Source organism: Cryptomeria japonica, chromosome 1, assembly GCF_030272615.1.
Source record: "Cryptomeria japonica chromosome 1, Sugi_1.0, whole genome shotgun sequence".
NCBI classification, from domain to species: Eukaryota; Viridiplantae; Streptophyta; class Pinopsida; order Cupressales; family Cupressaceae; genus Cryptomeria; species Cryptomeria japonica.
Window position 1 is genome coordinate 238,416,302 of NC_081405.1, and position 22,017 is coordinate 238,438,318.

Sequence of the window (22,017 nt, forward strand, 5' to 3'; positions counted from 1 at the left end):
CTCCAAAGACATCCCAGTATGGTATAGCAATCGGATGCTGGAAAGTGACTCAGAGACCGACTCACATGAGTGGGAATTCGATTCAGTGCAACTTAATACTTCAGATGAGGAAGACACATCACCACCTCCGCCACGCAAAGACATTCCTGTTTACGGAGAAGCACAGATAAAGACCACTTGGGTACCTGAGCTGGAAACATCTTCCACAGACCCTACGTCTCATCCTACGCCTGATTCTGACAGGGAGAGTACCATCAACAACCTTCACCACACTGTCTTAACCCTCACTGATACCTCTAACGAACTTAATCTAATCGATGAAGTAATGCCCATTATCCACCCTGAACTTATCGAATGGAACCAACCAAATCCCCCATGTCTTGACCTCTTCCAAAACGATGAGGCTATCATTGACCTTTTGGAATTAAGGGATAATCTACCACGCGGGGATCACAAAGCTAGATTCGCCATTCAACTTAATAGCGCAGCATACTTTGGGGCGGATGCCAAACCCTTCAGCTGCAAAAATATAACAATAAAACATGGATCTTCCAGTGAAAACCACACTGTGGCACTGTTTGATCCAACAAAAGTAAAAAGAAAGAGCGTATCCAATGGTGAAAACCTCTCTGAGGCGCCTAAGGATGAAGGGTTTGACATTCTCCCTGCTAGTACACAACAGGAACGATCGACGATTCTCATTGAGGAGACTAAAGAATACAATGTAGGGACTCCTGAAAACCCTCATATCATACATCTGGCATCTCTTCTCACTCCAGAGGAACAGCCTAAGTTTATAAAGTTCTTCCAGAAGCGTCAGATCAACTTTGCATGGTCATATGCAGACATGCCTGGGCTTGATCCTGATTTAGTCATGCATCACCTCACCGTAGCAAAAGGAGCCAAACCTATCAAGCAGAAGCTTCGTAAGATGCATCCTCAGATTGCCGTGCTAGTCAAAACAGAACTCAAGAAACTCCTAGATGTTGGTTTCATTAGACCAATTGATTATGCAGAATGGATCTCCAACATCGTGCCAGTTGGCAAACCAAAAGGGGGCATCCGCATTTGTACTGACTTCAGAGATCTAAATAAGGCCTGTCCTAAGGATGACTTCCCCTTACCAAATATCGACATCATAGTGGATCTGACAGCAGGACATGCCATGCTTTCACTCATGGATGGCTTTTCAGGATACAATCAAATAAAGATCGCACCAGAAGATCAACATAAGACAGCCTTCACATGTCCATGGGGCACATATTGCTGGAATGTAATGCCTTTTGGTCTAAAGAATGCAGGAGCGACCTATCAAAGAGCAATGACCACCATCTTCCATGACATGATGCATACTATGATGGAAGATTATGTGGATGATTTACTAGCAAAATCACTCACAAGAGAAGGACATCTCCATATCTTAGATCAAATCTTTGATAGACTGGAACAATATCATGTTCGACTCAACCCAAAGAAATGTGTCTTTGGAGTGACCTCCGGGAAACTTCTAGGATACATTGTCTCAAGCAAAGGTATTGAGGTCGACCCAGCAAAGGTTAAGGCAATAATGGACATGCCACCTCCACGGAATATCAGTCAGCTAAGGACACTACAAGGGCGGCTTCAATCCATCCGCAGATTCATTGCACAATTAGCCGATAAGTGTCACCCCTTCACACACCTGCTACACAAGAACATACGCTTCCAATGGGATGACAGATGCCAGCAAGCATTTCAGGCACTTAAAGACTATCTCATGAATCCACCATTGTTGATGCCACCAGATCCAAGTAGACCGTTGTTACTCTATATTTCAGCAACAAGTACAGCATTGGGTGTACTACTGGCACAACATAATGCAGAAGGTAAAGAGTGTGCTATTTACTACATCTCTCGCACACTGGTTGGCTATGAACTCAATTACACACCTATTGAGCGAGCTTGCCTAGCAGTAATCCTGGCAGCCACTAAATTGCGACACTATCTATTGACACACAAGGTGCAACTCATTGCAAAGATTGATCCACTCAAGTACTTACTCAGCAAAGCAGCATTGACAGGTCGTTTGGCCAAATGGGTAATGATTCTAAGTGAATTCGACATCGAGTATGTGGACCGTAAAGCTATCAAAGGGCAGGTCATTGCAGATCAGTTGGCCGATGCACCTCTCATAGGTGATCATCCCCTCATTTCCAATTTTCTAGATGAAGAGATATTCATGATTACAGAAGCACAGTCATGGAAACTATATTTTGATGGTTCATACACTAGGCATGGCTCGGGGGCAGGCATTCTGTTTATCACACCTCAAGGTGATAGCATCCCGAAGTCTTACAGGCTCACATTTCCATGCACAAACAACATAGCAGAATATGAGGCTTTGATCATAGGACTCAGGCTAGCCATACAATGGAAATTAAAAGAACTTCAAGTATATGGCGACTCACAACTGGTCATTCGACAAGCAACTGATGAATATCAGACCAAAGATGATAAACTCATGCCATACAAACAAATGGTGGACAGTCTAAAGACATCATTCATTACTATTACTTTTGAGCAGATACCAAGAGATCAGAATCGAGCTGCTGACGCTATGGCTACTATCGCATCTCTCCTAGATCTTCCACAGAATTCAACACGCTACGAGTTCTTGGTAGAACAGCTTTGGATTCCTGCTTATGATATCCCCGAATCTGAAATAATATGTCGCCTTGTCGGTTCCGAATCCCCATGGTACGGTGAGTTCTACACCTATCTTCGCGATCACACCCTTCCTCCCAACCAATCAAATAACCAACGAAAAACCTTCATTCGCCAAACTGCTCGATATACCATTATTGCCGAAACCCTATACCGACGTAGTCTTGATGGTACTCTCCTTCGATGTCTGGAACAAGATGAGATAACAAAGGCTTTGGAAGAGGTACATGAAGGAATTTGTGGGACTCACTCAAGTGGTCCATCACTAGCCAAGAAGATCATGCGAGCTGGATACTATTGGCCATCTATGGAAAAGGATTCCTACTATTTTGTCAGGAAATGCAAGAAATGTCAAGTTCATGGCGACCTGATACATGCACCGGCCCAGGAACTGCAACCAATCACGACACCATGGCCTTTTTGTCAATGGGGCCTTGACCTTGTGGGTAAGATTCATCCATCTTCATCCAATGGCCATAAATTCATTATTACCGCCACTGAATATTTCACCAAGTGGATCGAAGCTGTTCCACTTACCCAAGTTACCGGCAAGCAGATCGCCTCATTCATCCTCAATTACATCATCTGCCGGTATGGTGTACCCATGTCTATTGTCACAGATAACGGTCTCCCTTTCAAAAATCAGGATGTCCGTGAACTTTGTGAGAAATTTCATATCCAACACCGCTTTTCCACTCCCTATTACCCACAAGGCAATGGTCAGGCCGAAGCATCCAATAAAAACATATTGAGAATCCTAAAGAAGACAGTCAATGATGCCGGTCGTGATTGGCATGTTCAATTGAATCCAGCATTATGGGCATATCGAACTAGCATTCGAACCCCTATAGGTGCAACTCCTTATTCATTGGTCTATGGTGCAGAAGCTATCTTACCTATTGAGGTTGAGATACCATCATTACGAGTTTCCTTGCATAATCTTATTGATGATGAAGCATACAGAGTATCCCGTCTTCAAGACTTAGAGTTACTAGATGAGAAGCGACAAGCTGCATACAATCACCTCAAAGCCTATCAGCAGCGCATGAGTAGAAGCTACAATCACCGAGTTAGATCTCGTACATTTGAGGTAGGTGATCTTGTTCTTCGAGAAAATCCTCGCAACCAACCAAACAGAGAACATCAAGGCAAGTTTGAATCAAACTGGTTGGGCCCATATGTTGTCACTACTGTATTTGGGTCCGGGGCATATCAGTTGGCTACACCAGAAGGAGAACCGCTCGCAGATCCAATCAATAGCATGCACCTCAAAAGGTTTTATACCTAAGGTGTACAAGGCATCAGGCTCCCCTACATATCAGAAAAATACCAAAAACATTCAGAAAATGTCCTGAAGAAAAATACCAAAAACATTCAGAAAATGTCCTGAAGAAAATACAAAAACATTCAAAAAAGTAAAGAAAAATCATGCATCCAAACGATGAACAACCACTCCGGTGGCACCTTGGGTAAGTGCGATGGTGAAAACCTGGCAAACAGGCGCCACTCGTAAAGACAATGGCTCCAGTATCTTTCAGGCTCGTTGCGATCATATTCATGCACACATACATCCATCCATCCAAACTATGGCTTGTTATTTGATCTGCAATTAAGAAAGTACTCCATGCGTCTAGCATCCCACCTTTTCATAGTCAAGTCTACAAACTGGGGGCAATACCCTTACCCTCGTGATGGAAGTGGATTCTACATTACTGGTGATTCATTGGCAAAAACATTCAAAAATGTCTCGCAAAATACCAAAAACATTCAAAAATGACTCGCAAAATACAAAAACATTCAAAAATGACTCACAAAATCCAAAAACATTCAAAAACTATTACACAAAATCCAAAAAAACATGACAACACCTTGTACATATTCATCCAATCAGATGCAAAACAAACATTGATAAACTACTCACACAATGACCATTTACCAATCAAACCAAAACAATCGACATCAACAATCCAAACCTGTCTTTAACCAAGGATGTATCCTTCCTTACCAAAACAAAGACAAGATGACGTTTTCTTTGACAAGAAAATTATGTTAAGCTATCAAATACTTGGTTGATTTGTGAGTACAATTGTTTGTTTATCTGTATCGGGATCTTTTCGGCATTGTTTTGTTTTGTTTGCGCATCATTTCTGATGAAGTTCTGGGGCATGTACTAATGGTGTCTACGTGGGAAGTTCACTAAGCTACGTGATCCTATGCAAAATACAGTCATAGATCACTACGGCTTGCTGACTACAGCGTATACCTCGACCATATGAGCATGAGCCATTACCAAGGATCCTTATTCTTTATTTTTTATGTAAATATGCTGTTTGGTTGCAGGTACAATGCGCATCCTTTGGTTCCTCTTCCTCCAAATTGGATAAAGGTTTTATTTTTTAGTATGATATGCACTTGTCTCAGGATATGATCAGCCTAAGATCAAGGAGGATGATCCAAGTCATGCACGAAAGGAGATAATCCTTGTCTTTTCCGCAAGCAATACTCTGGTCGACTTGACCCTTATATCAAGTCGTTTGTATTAACTTGCTATATTAAAATCCATGAAAGAAATACTCAGGTCATCTTGAATCATTATGTCAAGATGCTTGTATTCTCTTCCAACATTTTAAAGCTCAATGATGAAAATAGAGCACTATGGATCGTCATTTCACCTCATCTGTTTATATATTGCATTCCGTTGCATATCACCCATCCATTCATATGTAGGCTTTTACATGCAAAAATGACTACTAAAAACTGGTCTTGGATACAATCACGACCGAGTACTCTGATACATCATCAATGCATCATGCAAAGTCTTAAAAACTTGGCATTCTTCATAAATCATATCATCATTACATTTAGGTGCATCTTGCATTACGTCCATTCATGTCATTTTTACACATAAACATTGCATATAAGTTCATTATTGACATTAGTTACAGTAAAATCATTTTTATCAATCATCAATAATTAGATCCATTCATGGGATTAAATTGTCTTTGATTGTATTAAATCATTTAATAAGCATTCATCTTATATCAATTATCCATTATCATTTTATTAAACTTTTCATCATTTATCCTTTGCATTCATTTCTTTATAGATAAAAGATGCATTCATTTATTACTAAGTATCTTATAAATGTTCATTATAGGATTCATTTACATTGCATTTATTATCATTACATTAAGGTGCAATTATTATCCCCATTAGTTATCATATCATCCCATTATCATTTGCACTTACCAACATATTTAAAACGCATTTAGAATCATTCATTTAGGCATTATCATATAAACATTTGTACTTTACATTTGTTTATTCATCTACATTCATTTTACATATCATCATATAAACACTTGTCCTTTACATTTGTTTATTCATCTGCATTTATCAAATAAACATTTGCACTTAAACATTTTGTTTATCCATATTACATTCATCTAAAACACACATCTAGCTGCATATTTATACATAAAATCATTGCATGAACATTGTCACATAAATCATCTCATCATTACATCGCAAAAGGAAACATCATAAAATCTTGTTCATCCATCGAAAACATAAGCATATATCATCTAGATGCATATCCATACATAAAATCATTTCATCTAACCATTGCATTTACATCATCACATAAATCATTGCATCATTATATTACATATATACATCATCGCATCATTAACAAAATAGGAAATACCAAAAAACCTGTTCATACATCAAGCATAAGCATATATCCTCATCATGGCATTCCATACATAAAGCATTACATCAAAATTCACATACATCATAAACATCTCAACCTGCATTCATATGTCAGTATACAACATCATAAATCATCATAAAAACATGCATAAAAGAAACATCTCATCAAATGCATACATGTACACATATACATCTCAGCAATAAATCATCATCATGCATAAACGACCATACATAATCACATGCATAATCATCACAAATATGGGATCTCCTCATATATATCATCTCATATATCAGAGTACAATGAAGTCTACAAAAATCGGCTACCAAGAGCCATCCAAGATACAGTCCAAAACATAGACAATGATACAACACATGTATGCAAAAATGCTCTCTCAGATGCCGCTCTGGCCAGATGCTGTACCTGCCCCATCCCTACCTGCTCCACCGCTGGTACCGGCACCACCTGATCCATCTCTCCGTGGAGGCCTCATCGAACCCCCACTCCCTCCTGCATCTCCTGATCTATCCTGCCACAAAGGACCCATCACTCCCCCACTGCTCTGCATCCTCTGTGATCGCTCAGATCTGGCCTGCCGCATTTGTGAGTAACTGAGAGCTCGCTGGCTAATCGGTACCACCTGCTCATATAACCCCCGCCAGTACTCTATCTCCGCCTGTGCTCGCCGTATCTCCCTCATAACCTCTCCTGAAGGCCCCTGTGCACCAGTCCGCACTCTCTCCTGCAGCTCTGCCAATCTCTCCACCGCCGTATCTCTCTCCCGCAGCACCACTGTCAGCTCTGACTCACGTGCAAATAGCTGCACATCTCTAGCTGCTACCTCCGCCTCTAATCTCTCTACCCGGGTCTGCAAATAACCTATCATATGCTCCCGCAGATCCCCTGCACCACACTCCCCTATATCCATGGCTGCTGCACCTGTATCACCCCCTCCACTAGGTCCCTCCCCTGCACCACACTCCCCTGCACCACCCTCTCCTGCACCTGTATCCATCGGGATCTCTCTCTCCATCCCCCTCCCACTCAGCTGCACTCCTCCCTGCATCAACGGTCCCTGTGATATCTGCAGAGGTAGTCCACCTCTCCCTCTCCGCTGTCTCGACATCCCCATCCCTACTCCACCTCCTCCACCACCTCCTCCTCCAAGTCCTCCTCCTCCTCCACCTCCTCCACCTCCTCCTCCTCCTCCTCCTCCTCCTCTACCACCACCTCCTCCTCGACCTCCTCCTCTCCGTCCTCGTCCCCTCTCATCCTCAAACGCTGGGATCGGCTCCGCTGGATCTGATATCCATCGAATCGGGTGCGCCGCCCGATACTGGGTATACTCTGCTGTAACCCCTGCATCAACGACCCTCGGTCGTAGATCCCATGGCCTCGCCTGCAGTGTCCGGAACTCTGCCAATGCCTGATCATACGGTAGCACTGGACCCCATGCATACCGCTCTTGAATCACTCGAGCATACTCTCCAGATCCGCTCGGCAGTCCCTGCTGCCGTCCAAACTGCCTCATAACCCGTCCTGGCACCTGTCTCTCTACGTGATAAGAGGTCCTCCCAATGAGGAATCGGGTCATAAAACAATACGGCAGTGCCTCAGCATCATCATCCCATGGCTCACACTCCAAGTATGGCCGCCAGATCACTGCATCCAAATCATCTAATGCCCGCCGCCACCACTCTAGCTTCCCCAAGTGGGGCTGGCTCATCATACCACTATACATAAACATATAGGGCTGATCCACGGCTCGGAATCTCAGACTCACTGGTCGAGTCACAGGTAAGTGCTCCCATGCCCACACATGCAGCAGCGTCATACCCACTGCTAGAGACCCCCGCCCTCTGTACACTACCTCGTGCAGCTCCTGGTACATGTGCGCTAGCACGCACGGCCCCCAGGCATATCGGGTCCCCTCTGTCACCATCATCTCAATCACCTGTCCCCATCCGACCGCCAATCCATGTGACCGCCTGTCTGGACACAGAAGTCCTCCCACGATCCCTGACAATACTGCTGGAAGGGGCTCATATAGTGCCGCTATATCCTCCCAGGCAATCGACCCATCATCAATGAATACGTCCTCATCAAAAATCCTCTGGCAAGACACTGTCCCCCAGGATCGATCATACGTCACCAGCTGCCCTCGAATCGGAATCCGAAGAATACGCCACACATCCTCCAAAGTCACCATCATCTCGCCCTGAGCCAGATGGAACGTGCATGTCTCACTGTGCCATCGCTCTGCTAAAGCTGTAATCAGGCCGTGATTCATCCGAATCACGGGCATATGCATCACCTCATAGAGCCCAGTAGCCGCAATACAATCTATCTCGATCTGAGTCAAACGATCTCGCAACCCCTGTGTCGCGGGGTGGCGCTCGCGTAACTGCAACACGCGTAGATCCTCCTGCACATAGACATTCATCAAACCACCATCAGTTGTTTTGTTATCAAACTTTCTTAAAGTTTAAACCTAGACTATCATCAGATACTTTGATCAAGTATCTTCGAGTCTCAACAGGTAAGCAATCATGGCCGCCTAGACTTCAACAGGTATTTCTCCTAACAAATGACCTAAGTCTCATCGGGCTGCTATGGTTCAAAACAACTCCCACTTCACCTCACCATCCATCAATCGTTAGGTATCCGGAGTTTTATTTTGTCCGAAACTGGGGCATCTTGTTATCCTAAAGCAAAAGCGCTATTTCACCTACAAAAGCGCTCATTCGGAACCATAGCGCTACAAAACCTCAATAGCGCTCAATTAAATACGCCATAGCGCTAATTAATCAAAAGCGCTAAAACCGCTATGCAATAGCGCTACTAAACATCAATAGCGCTCAATTGACCCTACCGTAGCGCTAATTTATCAAAAGCGCTCAAACTTGCCTACACAAGCGCTAAATAAACTCAAAAGCGCTAAAACTAGCCTACAAAAGCACTATTGCGGCACAATAGCGCTAATTCATGGAGCAAAAGCGCTAAAAACCTAGTTCCAGCGCTCTTGCTCCGACTTGACTTGGACTCAGCTAAAAACGTATTAAAAATGCATAAAAAGTGAGTTTTCGAATTCGCGTACCGCTGGTCCATAGTCGGCTGGGCGCTGGTACCGGCAGACTCGCTCAAATCGGTGCTCGGTGATCGGAAATGGCATCGTCGCTCCTCCTTGCTCTTCCAAATGTCACTGTCAGAGCTATAGTTTTCAACTGGTCGCGGTCACAAATGATCCTATTTTCACCCCTTTCACCCCATTTATACCCCCCGACGTCACCGTAACTTCGCCCTGCTCATCGCCGTGGTCCCCGTGAACTTCCCGAGCCCCCCATTTCTCCATGTTTCCCCCAATTTCTTCTATTTTTCCCCAGTATACCTAATTTCTTCTATTCCACCACCCTGCCAATTTTCATTCTTTTTCGAGAGATCGCCCGATTTTTCAAAAATTTTCGGCCCATCTCTCGAGGGGGCATACCACCCATTAAATTAACATTTTAATGGGGCATTTCTTCACACCAGTTTTTCTTTCTTTGAAACGACGCGATAAACCGCACCGTCTCAAAGAGGGGCAAATGTAGTCACATAAATCTGTCCATTTTAATTAAATGAATATTTCGTATTTATTTGATTAAAAATCCACTAGCCATTAGTTAATTAAATTAATATTTAATTAATTCATCCCCAAACATTCTTCTATTAATTAAATAAATTATTCAATTTATTTTAATTAATTCATTAAATCAAATTTCAATCAATTAAATAAATAAAATCAATTTATTTAATTAAAATTCCTTTTCCTCTTTTAAAGAAATTAAATAAAACATTTATTTAAATCATTATCCCCACCCCACTTGCATTTTCCTACAAATGCAACTTGCACACATTATTGAAATAAATGAATTTTTATTTCAATAAAATCCTATTTTCCCTCACCCACCAAATCCACTTGCAAAATCTAATCCCCTTCTAGATTCTTCTAAACCCTTCCTAATTAGCCTAAACCATTTCCTAAATATTGTCACATTCCTAAGCAAAATGGAGTCACTTCTTAAATGGCCCAAAGTCTTGGATAACCATTGAAGGTTTTCAACCTTCAAACCACCAAAAACCCCAAAGTCTTTGAAAACCATTAAAGGCTTCCAACTTTCAACCACTTAATTCCCCAAAGTCTCCAATAACCATTAATGGTTAATTCAACCCTCCCACATGGTTAAAACATTTGTTTGACTCAACCTCTACCCAACCACAAAGGTCTCATCAAGCATTTAATACTTTGACCATGATTATCTCTTAATCATTTGCACAAAGGTTTATCCTGGGATTAACTCCTAATTCAGTGGGTAATCCTAATTTAGGCTTGACCCTTAGCCTTTAGATAACCATGAGGTCTTCTCAGGCCTTTAATGCCTCCAACCTCTTCTTTCAACCCAATCCTGTGTTGACACTTGTCATTATTTTATTAGTGCCAATTGTGCACATGGATCCCCAACTTTCAAGCTTGACCCTTGATTAAACCATTCAATCCTGGCCATCCATTGCTCCATTTTTCCTATAAATAGAGCCCATTCCTTCATAATCCAGATCCTGAAAACTTGTATGCATTTAGACTATAGCCATTTTAGAGAGCATTTAGCATAGCATAACTAAATCTTGTCTTTTTGGTTAAATATTGTCATTTTAGCATTAAAATAGCTTTTCATTTCATGTTTGGAGCTACTCTACAATCTCAATCCTCCATAAGCATCCATAGTGCAAAAAGCTGCTGAGAGCTACACTATTTTGGAACTTGGAGAGGAGAGGAACAAGGGAGAAAGAGCTAATATCATGTTAAGAGATAGTTGGAGATATCTCATTGTCTTACTTCTTTAGTTAGATTCATTAACATGTTTTTAGTGTCTCCTTTGGAATGCCTTCGTATGTTTTGGTTTTTGATTGATTAACTCTAACATCTTGTGTGATTTTGTGTTGTTTGATCAAGAACTAACCTTGTGCCATTTAGGAGGGCATCACTAATAAATTTTCTCCATTATATCTTTGGAACATTCCCTTCAATCAACATAGTCCTTGCAACATCCAGGACAATTATGTTCTTCCTTTCAACAGCTCCATTCTATTGAGGGGTTCTAGGAGAAGATAATTGTCTTCTAATCTCATGCTTCTCACAGAATGAATTAAATTCACCAGAACATAATTCTCCACCTATGTCAAATCTTAGACATTTCACCTTCAATCCAGACTCAGTTTCAATCTTTTCTTTGAATATTTTGAATTTGTCCAATGTTTTTTATTTCTCCTTCAAAAAGACAACCCACATCATCCTAGAATAATCATCAATTAGCAACATAAAATATTTGTCACCCTACACACTTCTGACATTTGTAGGTCCACACAGGTCAATATGCACAATACCTAGCAATCCATCAGATTTATACTGTTTGTTCTTGAAATAAATTCTTGTTTACTTACACAACTAACATTCTTTATATACCAGATTAGCAGACTTAACAATCTTAGGCAAATCTCTAACAGGTTGTGTAGAACTGATCTTAATCATTGAATCAAAATTTACATGACACATTCTCCTATGCCACAACCAAATTTCATAAATCTGAGCAATCAAACAACTTTTCTCACCATCATTCAAGTGAAAAATGTTACCTTCAATCTTAGTTTCAAATGCAATCTCTATACTGGATGCATTTAGGATTTTGCATTTTCCATTCTTTAATTGTAGATCATAACCTTTATCAACCATTTGTCCAACACTCAAAAGATTATGATTCAAACCTTCAACATACAAGACATCATCAGTGTTATGCTTACCATCAAAGGATATAAAACCTCTCCCACAGATCACACAATCTTTTTCATTTCCAAATCTTACTATTCCACCATCATATCTTTCTATACTCACAAATTTGCTTTTATCACCAGTCATCTGATGTGAACAACTATTGTCAATCACCCATTCATCTTTTTCTTCAACTTTAGCAGCTAAAGCTTTCTCCTCAACAATACAACTAGTGGAATCAACAAGTATCGATCCATCTTCCTTAATGACAAGAAATACATCTTCATCTCCTTATGATTCTTCATATGTAACACCTTCATCAGCAACATAATAACAGTTCTTTTGATTCCTATACTTTCGGTTAGACTTGTAAGGCTTATCATACTTCTCGTGCTTCTCATATCTATCATTTCTATCATGCTTATCAAGCATATCATGCATATCATATTTAGCCATTCTCTCCGGGCATCTAGAGGCAAAATGTCCTATCTTATTGCAAGAGAAACATTTCAAAGGCAATTTTCCATCATACTCACCAGCTCCCTTAGGCAATCTCTTGGTAATCAATGCTTCAACCTCATCTAGCTCTCTTTCTTGTTCTTCCATCTCTCCTATTTATCTTTCATATCTAGATATTTTGCACTCATCAAGATCATACTTCTTCTTTCTGGATATAGATGTTGATGCTCTAAATATTGTCTCAAACTTTCCATGTGATTCTCCAAACTCGCTCAACTCAAAAGCAGCAATCTTTCCAACCAGCATATCTCTTGTCACTATAGTCACACTTTGGATCTCATCAATAGCAGCTACCTTATGTTTGTAAGTAGGAGGCAATGATTTTAGCACCTTAGCAACAATTTCATCTTCTTCAAGGGTTCCATTAACACATCTGATACCTAGGAAAAGCTCATTCACCTTAGCCATGAAAGAGTGCATGTTCTCATCTTCTCCCATCTTCAACATCTCATATTTTCCTTTCAAACTCTGCAACTTAGCAACTTTCACCTATTTGTCTCCTTCATACAGGGTCTCAAGCTTCTCCCTGAACTCATGTGCGCTCCGAAGTCCCATTACATTTGTCATCTCTGAATCAGTCAAGGCACTAAGAAATGCTTCCTTTGCTCTGATGTTACTTTCAACATCCTTGATTTCAATAGTAGTAACCGGTCCATTCTGAGGAACAGAATAGACATCCTTTATAAACTTCCAATTCCATCATCAGACTATACCGGAGTCTACCGGATCATGCGGGATCTAAGTTAACCAAAAACCACTCAACCTACTAGGACCAGAAGGGTGTCGGTAAAGCATCCAAATAGGTAGAGTTGACATCAATGACAAAACATCAATGCAACACATAATCAATTCCATCAATTGGCCAACAATCTCCCCCTTTGGCATTGATGGCAACACTAGATGTGAAAAACATCTAAGTAGCAAGAAATGCCAAACAAGTCTCCCCCTGTGGAAGACAACCAACAGATCTCCAAAAAATAGCTCTGAATATCAATATCACTCCCCCTTTTCACTTTCTTTTTCACATCAATATCACTCCCCCTTTGACATCAATGCCAAAAATCTGACAGAAATATCAAAGAAAAAACATAAGTCTCTAAATCACAAAGTTGACTACTCCCCCTGAGCGGTAGCATCCCACATCAGTGTCGAAATGAATAGTACCTCTGAAGTGCATGTCGGACTGATGCCAAACCACATCAATCAAGTCTCTAGCGGAGGGGCAAAAACTCCCAATCTGTCTCTCAGTTACTCAAATGATTCCTTGGACAAAGGTTTAGTGAAAATATCTACAATCTGCTTTTTAGTGTTCACATAAACCAGTCTAACTTCATTTGCTTCCACCTTCTCCTTCAAAAAGTTATACTTGATAGATATGTGCTTTGTTTTAGAATGAAATACTAGATTCTTTGATATATCAATAGCAATAGAGTTATCACAGTGAATAACTACCGGTGCATCACAATTCACTTTTGTATCCTTCAACATTTGCTTCATCCATAAAACTTGTGCACAGTTAGTAGCAGCAGCAACATACATAGCTTCAGCAGTAGATAAAGAAGTACATGATTGTTTTTTGTTGATCCATGAAACCAACTGCTTTCCAAGAAAGAAAGTTCCACTGGAAGTACTTTTCCGGTCATCAACATCTCCAGCCCAATCAGCATCTGTATATGCACATAAAGTAAAGTTATCATCCTTAGGGTACCATAAGCCATATTCTGATGTACCTTGTAAGTATCTAAAAATCCTTTTCACCGCCATCTCATGATTTTCTCTAGGATCACTCTGAAATCTTGAAATAATACAAACAACTTTCATAATATCAAGCCTAGTCTGAGTCAAATAAAGCAGACCTCCAATCATAGATTTGTATCTTATAGGATTTATTAGTGCAGAAATATCTTTTCTTGTCAATTTCTCACTTGTAACCATAGGAGTGCTTACCAGTTTATAATCTCTCATACCAAATTTCTTCAACAATTCCTTAGCATATTTCGTTTGACAAATGAAAATACCTTTGTCAGTCTGAGTAATCTGCAAACCTAAGAAAAATTTCATACCACCAATCATAGACATCTCAAATTCTTTTTCCATATTCTTAGAAAATTGTATGCATAACTTATCTTCACCTCCAAAAATAATATCGTCAACAAATGCTTCAATAATCAGTATATCATCATCGGTGATCTTATAATATAAATTACTGTCAACACTGCCTTTAGTAAAACCAAGCTTCAAAAGATATTTATCCAACCTTGCATACCAAGCTCTAGGTGCTTGTTTCAATCTATATAAAGCTTTCTTTAACCTGCAAACCATATCTATATCATCGGATAGTGAAAAACCATTAGGTTGCTCAATATAAACTTCCTCATCAAGATCCCCATTCAAAAATGCACATTTAACATCCATATGATAAACCTTGTAGTTTTTATAAGCAGAATAGGCAAGAAATAATCTTACAGCTTCAATCCTAGCTACAGGTGCAAAAGTATCTCCATAATCAATTCCTTCCTTCTGAGAATATCCTTTACAAACCAATCTAGCCTTATTCCTTATAACTTGACCATCCTCATTCAGTTTATTCCTAAAAACCCATTTAGTTCCAATAACATTTTATTTTTAGGTCGGGGAACCAAGGTCCATGTGTTATTTTTCTCAATTTGATCTAATTCTTCTTCCATAGCTTTTAACCAATGTTCATCTTTACATGCCTCAATTACTGATATCGGTTCAACTTGTGAAATTAAACATACCTCATTAGTTGCCAGTCTTTTTCTTGTCATCACTCCATTGCTCTTATCCCCAATGATTTGATCTTCTGAATGATTCAATCTCACATACCTAGGAGTCTTCCGACTTTTTGTTCCTCTTCCTTGTTCTTCAGTTACTCTATAATTCTCTGATGTTACTGGAGTAACTAGTTCAACTCTTTGTTTCTGGTAAAGGTTCTACTGGTTTAGATATAATCATTTCCACTATTGGTTCCTTCTCATAAACTCTAATTTGACTTTTGTTCAGCTCATCTACTTTGGCATTAGCACTCTCCACAATTGTCTGCAATCTCTTGTTATAACATCTATATGCTTTACTTTCATTAGAATGACCAAGAAATATGCCTTCATCACATCTAGGATCAAATTTCCCAATAATGTCATCTCTCCTTATATAACATTTGCTACCAAAAATTTTGAAATACTTAACTGTAGGTGTATTTCCAAACCATAATTCATAAGGTGTCTTGCTAGTTTCTCCTTTGATATGTACTATGTTGAATGTATAAACCGTTGTACTCGCTGCTTCTCTCTAGTAGATATGAGGTAGACTAGCTTCCATCATCATTGTTCTAGTAGCATCCAAGATAGTTTTGTTCTTCCTTTCCACAACTCCATTCTGTTGAGGTGTCCGGGGAGCAAAAAATTGTCTTCTTATACCATTCTTGTCACAAAAGTTATTAAACTCACCGGATGTGAATTCTCCACCATGATCTGATCTCAAACATTTAATCTTCAATCATGTCTCAGTTTCCACTTTAGCCTTAAAGATTTTAAACTTTTCAAATGCTTCATATTTTTCTCTCAAAAAAGTAACCCACGTCATTCTAGAATAATCATCAATGATTAGCATGAAATATCAATCACCATGAAAACTTTTAACTCTAGCAAGGCCACATAAATCTGTATAAATAAGATCAAGAACATCATTTGATTTATCTTGTATACTCCTAAAAGAGGTTCTGACCTGTTTACCCATTTGACATTCTTTACCTACCGAATTATAGGGCTTCATAATCTTAGGTATATCCCTAACTGCTTTAGTTGAACTGATATTCACAATGCAATCAAAATTCACATGACACACCCTTTTATGCCATAGCCAACTCTCATCAATCTGTGTAATCAAACATGTCTTCTCACCGGAGTTTAAGTGAAATATATTACCTTTTGTTTGTGTACCGGTTGCAATCTCCAAACCAGATCTGTTAATGATTTTGTATTTTCCATCCTTGAACTATAATTGAAATCCCTTGTGTACTGATTTTCCTACACTCAAAAGATTATGCTTCAAATCTTCAACATAATAGACATTGTCAGTATTGTTCTTACCATACAATGATATAGTTCATTTTCATTTTATCATACATGCCTTGTCATCTCCAAATCTAACTATACCACCATCAAATTCTTGCAAAGATAGAAACTTCCCTTCATCTCAAGTCATATGATGTGAAAAACCATTGTCAATTACCCATTCATCGTTGTCTTCAATTTTAGCATCAAGTACCTTCTCTTTAGGTACATTCTCTTCCAATGTTGGATCATCTTCCTTGATAGCCAAGAATAACATTCTTTCCCATTACCGGATCCACTAGCAGAGTCTTCTACAGGTTCATCATCTGAATTAGTAATGCCTTCCTCATCCACTATGTAGCATGATTTGTCTCTATTTTTTTTGTATTCATACTTGTTCTGATATCCAGGGTTAGGCTTAAATGATCTTCTAACTCTTTCTTCAAATCTTGAATTTTTTTCAGGACATCTAGATGCAGAATGACCAATCTTATTACATACAAAACATTTAAAAGTTTCTTTCCTTCATACTTACTTCCTACTGGTCCCTTAGGTACTCTTCTAGCAAATAGTGCTTCAAGTTGCTTAAACTCATCATCTTCTCTCTTCATATATTCCAATTACTTTGCATACAAAGCTTTCCATTCTTGCTTACCGGTTGTAGATGTAGATGCATGAAAAGAAGGTTCAGAATTTACAACTCCATAAGGTCCAAATTCCTCAAGCTCAAAAGCAAATAGTTTCCCAACCAAAGTATCTATGTTGACAGATGTATTAGCCATTGTTCTCAACTCATTAATAGCAGTAGCCTTCATCTTGTAAGTCATTGGTAGGGCTCTCAGGACTTTAGAAATAATTTCATCTTTGCTCAGAGTTCCACCACAACATTGAATTCCCATAACAATCTCATTTACCCTTTCCATGAATGCAGTAATCCTTTCATCTTCTTCCATCTTCAAGTTTTCATATCTCACTCGGTAACCATCAAGTTTAGCAATTTTCACTGTAGGGTCACCTTCATTAAGAGTCTCCAACTTATCCCATATAGCCTTTCTAGATGATTTGTCAGTTAATCTCATTATTTGTTGATCAGAAAGTGCACACAAGAGGGCTTCTCTTGCTCTACAACCATTCTCACACTCCTTGTCCAGGTTTTCCGGAGGAGGATTGCTAGATCTCGGATTATAGGGTGTGACACCATTCTGTGTGATCTCCCAAATCTCCTTGCCAAGACATCTTAGATGAGTCTCCTTCTGAATCTTCCATACTGTGTAATTTGTTCCATCAAGCCTCAGAATATCCCTTCGAAAGATAGCTCCAGAAGAACTGGATGAACTTGAACTGTTAGTCGCCATAGGATCTTCCTCAAGCGGTTAAGCTTTCTGCATAGAGGACCAAAGCTCTGATACCAATTTTTAGACAGTTCAAATAACCAGAAGACAACTGAGAGGGGGGGTGAAATAGTTGTCATAGATTATAGGAACCATTAGCAATATAAACTTTAATACTAGAACCCAGCACATTAATATCGAAATAGCAGTTAAACCAATTAAGCATAAACAAGAATCACAGAATAAAAGCCATCCACATAACACCAATATTTGTATGTGGAAAACCTGGTAAAGAGAAAAACCACAGTGGAAAGCCTACCCTCAGTCAGATAATACTTTTGCAGTAAGTATGTGAGTTACAATTGAGGAGCCTACACTTGTAGGAAGGCCAACAGCATAGAGCGCATTTCTTATCACAAAAGGAGTCTCACTGACTACATATAAATCTAGACTACAATCTGGAGAAGTGTTGAACTACAAAAGATAACATCTCCTATGCCTGAGTACAAGTCTGGTTAATCTCAATACCGGAGGATTAAATCTGCTTACATAAACCCAATTTGATCTCCAATGATCGACCAACTCCTCTACCGGAATGATATTACATTTATTCGCATATTACATTCCTTGACCATGATGATCTACAATGAGATCTTATATCTATTTATACAAATTCCTAGACCATAAACAATATGGTCGACCACCAGACAATAAACCGATTACATAATTACAAACCATGTCGACCTTAGACCAAACAAATAATATCAACACATAATACATCCCAAAAATACATCAATAGGTCATATCCACATGTTACATTAAGGTAAGTTCATAACCTAGATCAACCGAGACCAAGTATAGGTCCACACGCTTTAGCAATGATCTCCAACCGCTAAGTCTTCGAACATGATCACCAATAGCATCCTGAAACTCCACCAGAAGTTGCACCAACACCACTTATACAATTCATCAAAGATCTCCATCAAAAGCTCTGTCGGTGAAACCCTTGCTGGAACTAAAAACCAATCTTCTAAGCAAGCAAAATAGCATCTGATCTCTAGACCAAAACCAACTGACCAAATATGAGTATAAGTATCATGAACAAGCCAATTCCATCATCAGACTATATCGGAGTCTACCGGTTCATGCCAGATCCAAGTTAACCAAAAACAACTCAACCTACCGAGACCGGAAGGGTGCCGGTAAAGCATCCAAATAGCTAGTGTTGACATCAATGACAAAACATCAATGCAACACATAATCAATTCCATCAATTGGCCAACAAAAGTAAGTTGGTTGAGTAGCAAAAAAAATTAAGGAAATGATAGATATAGGGACTAATAAATTGATTATTGGGTGAATGCTTTCCAATACCAATGATAGCAAATGCTTCATGTGGAAAGAGAGTATGAAATGGAAAGTAATAGCTCTCAAATAGAAATCCAAGAGAAAATGAAGTTGCTAAAAGAATGCAATCAAATCAAATTGTATATTCAATCTGACCTCCTATCTATCAACTCAAATATTCAAGAAAACTCTCAAAGTGTGGATATTCAAATTATTGGGGATTAATTTCAAGGCAAAATTAAGGAATTTTTTTATAGGAAAATATTATGTGTGGAGAACATGAAATATTACAATTGATCACACTAGTTTAATGTATAGATCATCTTGACACACATAAAAATAAGTTAGAAAGTGTTTAAGGTAACCAAGCATCATAGAGACTAAGGACTGAGAATATTTTTATTTCAAAGCATGTTGCAACCAATCATCAAGGCATTTTGAATCCACAAAGCTAAGATTGTAACTCAAACACCCTAATCTCCACAAAGGACAAAGATAACATTGATAAAAAAATTCACGCCACTTCAACAAAATATTTTGTCCATTTTATTGAACTATTTTGAAAGATATCATTAATGAAGCATTCAAGTTTTCTATATTTAAGACGATTATTTTAACCTTATTAGAGTAATTATTTTTAAATATTCAGTTATAGTTTGATATATTAAATATGTAAAAAATGGACTCGAAAGTGAATCCTATTTTGGGCGCTTAGTTTTTTATTATATTAGCAGGAAGAGGGCCTTGAACCCTACAAAACAACAAAAACGGAGAGTAGCATCATAGAATCTGGCATCAAATAGCCAAAGCAAGAAAACCACATCCACTTCTCTCAGGTGTAATAAAAAATCATCATGTCCACATAACTAAACATGCTGCTCTGATCAAGCCACCATCTACCTAAAGTATAACTATGAATAATTAAACATAAAGAGTCCATGAACATAGTAGAGAAGATAATTTTAATAAAAGATTGAAATATATGACACACATGCCTATTCAAAAGATCTTCATTATAACACCTATGCCTAACTATATTAGATATCATCAAAAGAAAAAAGAAAAACATAAACTGCTTAAACTTCCCTAATGAGGCTCCAATTACACTCCAATCTCTACACCTGTTCATTCCATATCCCCAGGGGAATTTGTCTCCTCATTCTTGTCTTCCTCGTCTAGTTTTCCTTCCTTCGACGGCTTCCTAACTTCCATTTTCATCATGCTTTGTCTAGAAACAAATCCCATAGCCACTTTCCTCGTCATGCCATCAGTGATGGCACACAAAGAGCTTAATAAGTGACCATTTGATGATATCCCTGCCTATACTCTTTGATTTTTGCTTCAAGGTTCATCAACCTAACTTGCAGTTTTATTATCCGATTTTGCATCTTCCTAATGATATCCTTCTCTGTGCCAGCTTGGATGAATCCTGAGAGAAGGGTACTAGATCAATGTCATCCAGAGAGTTATGGGGTGGGGAAACTGGTTCAAAATCCTCCCTATCCTTTGAGGATTCATTGTCCCCTTCCATTTTCTCCTTCTAGTGTTCCTCATGTTCTTCCTCTTCCACATGAAACTCCTCGTCAAATCATTGTCCTCAATAGAGGAAGCTTCATCCTCTTCTAGGTTAAATTCCTTGGCAATTTCATGAGTGGCCACTTTAGATTCAATCTTAACCCTTCTATCTTTGGCAGAGAGATGAGTAGATCTTCTCTCTTCAAAGCTTCCCTCCTTATTTTCCTTCTCATGTTGCCTCTCCTCATCCTTCTCAGAGCCATGTAAGTCAAGGTCTATGGTGATGCTTTTTCTGGAGGAGTCTTTATCGAGCTTTTTGGCTTTAATAGGACTACTTTTAGGGGTTTCCAATTTTCTTTTATCTGGATTAATTTTAAATAGGGCCACCTCTAGGGTTTCTTGTTCTTGAGCAGCACAGGGCTTATTGCCTTTGGATTTGATTGTAGGAGTACTGTCAGGCAAAGGCAGGGAATTGGTCTCAATGAGCTCAATTTTAACAGAGGAGCCATGGGCATCTTCCTTGGGTTTAGAGTTTCCAGGAAGGGTAAGCAAACAGTTTTGATGGGGGGAGTGGTCAAATGCATATTTATACATAATATAAATAAGCCCTTGATGCAGCGGAGGGTTAGCGTCATTAGCAATACTAGCCACAAGTGAAGTGAAGATAAAATAAGGAAAATTAATCTTATCACCATGCCTAATGTGATTCAGGATTGGAAAATGGTAGTCGTGCATAGAGGTATACCTACCTTCTAAGGTAAAACATTTCATAACAAAATAGGTAACAATAGCATAGGACTTAGGAAGGACAAAACAACCATACCCATTTTGCACTACCATTGGCCTCTCTCCTTTCTCAAAGAATTTCTTCATGTAAGGCTTGTAATCTCCAAAGCTTTTCCTTTCCACTTCTCTTCCTCATTCTACAACCCTATAACTTCCACTGTGAGCTCTGGTGAAACAACAAAGGAAATTTGACCAACAAACACGTCACTATTCTACCAAGAGTTACAGAAT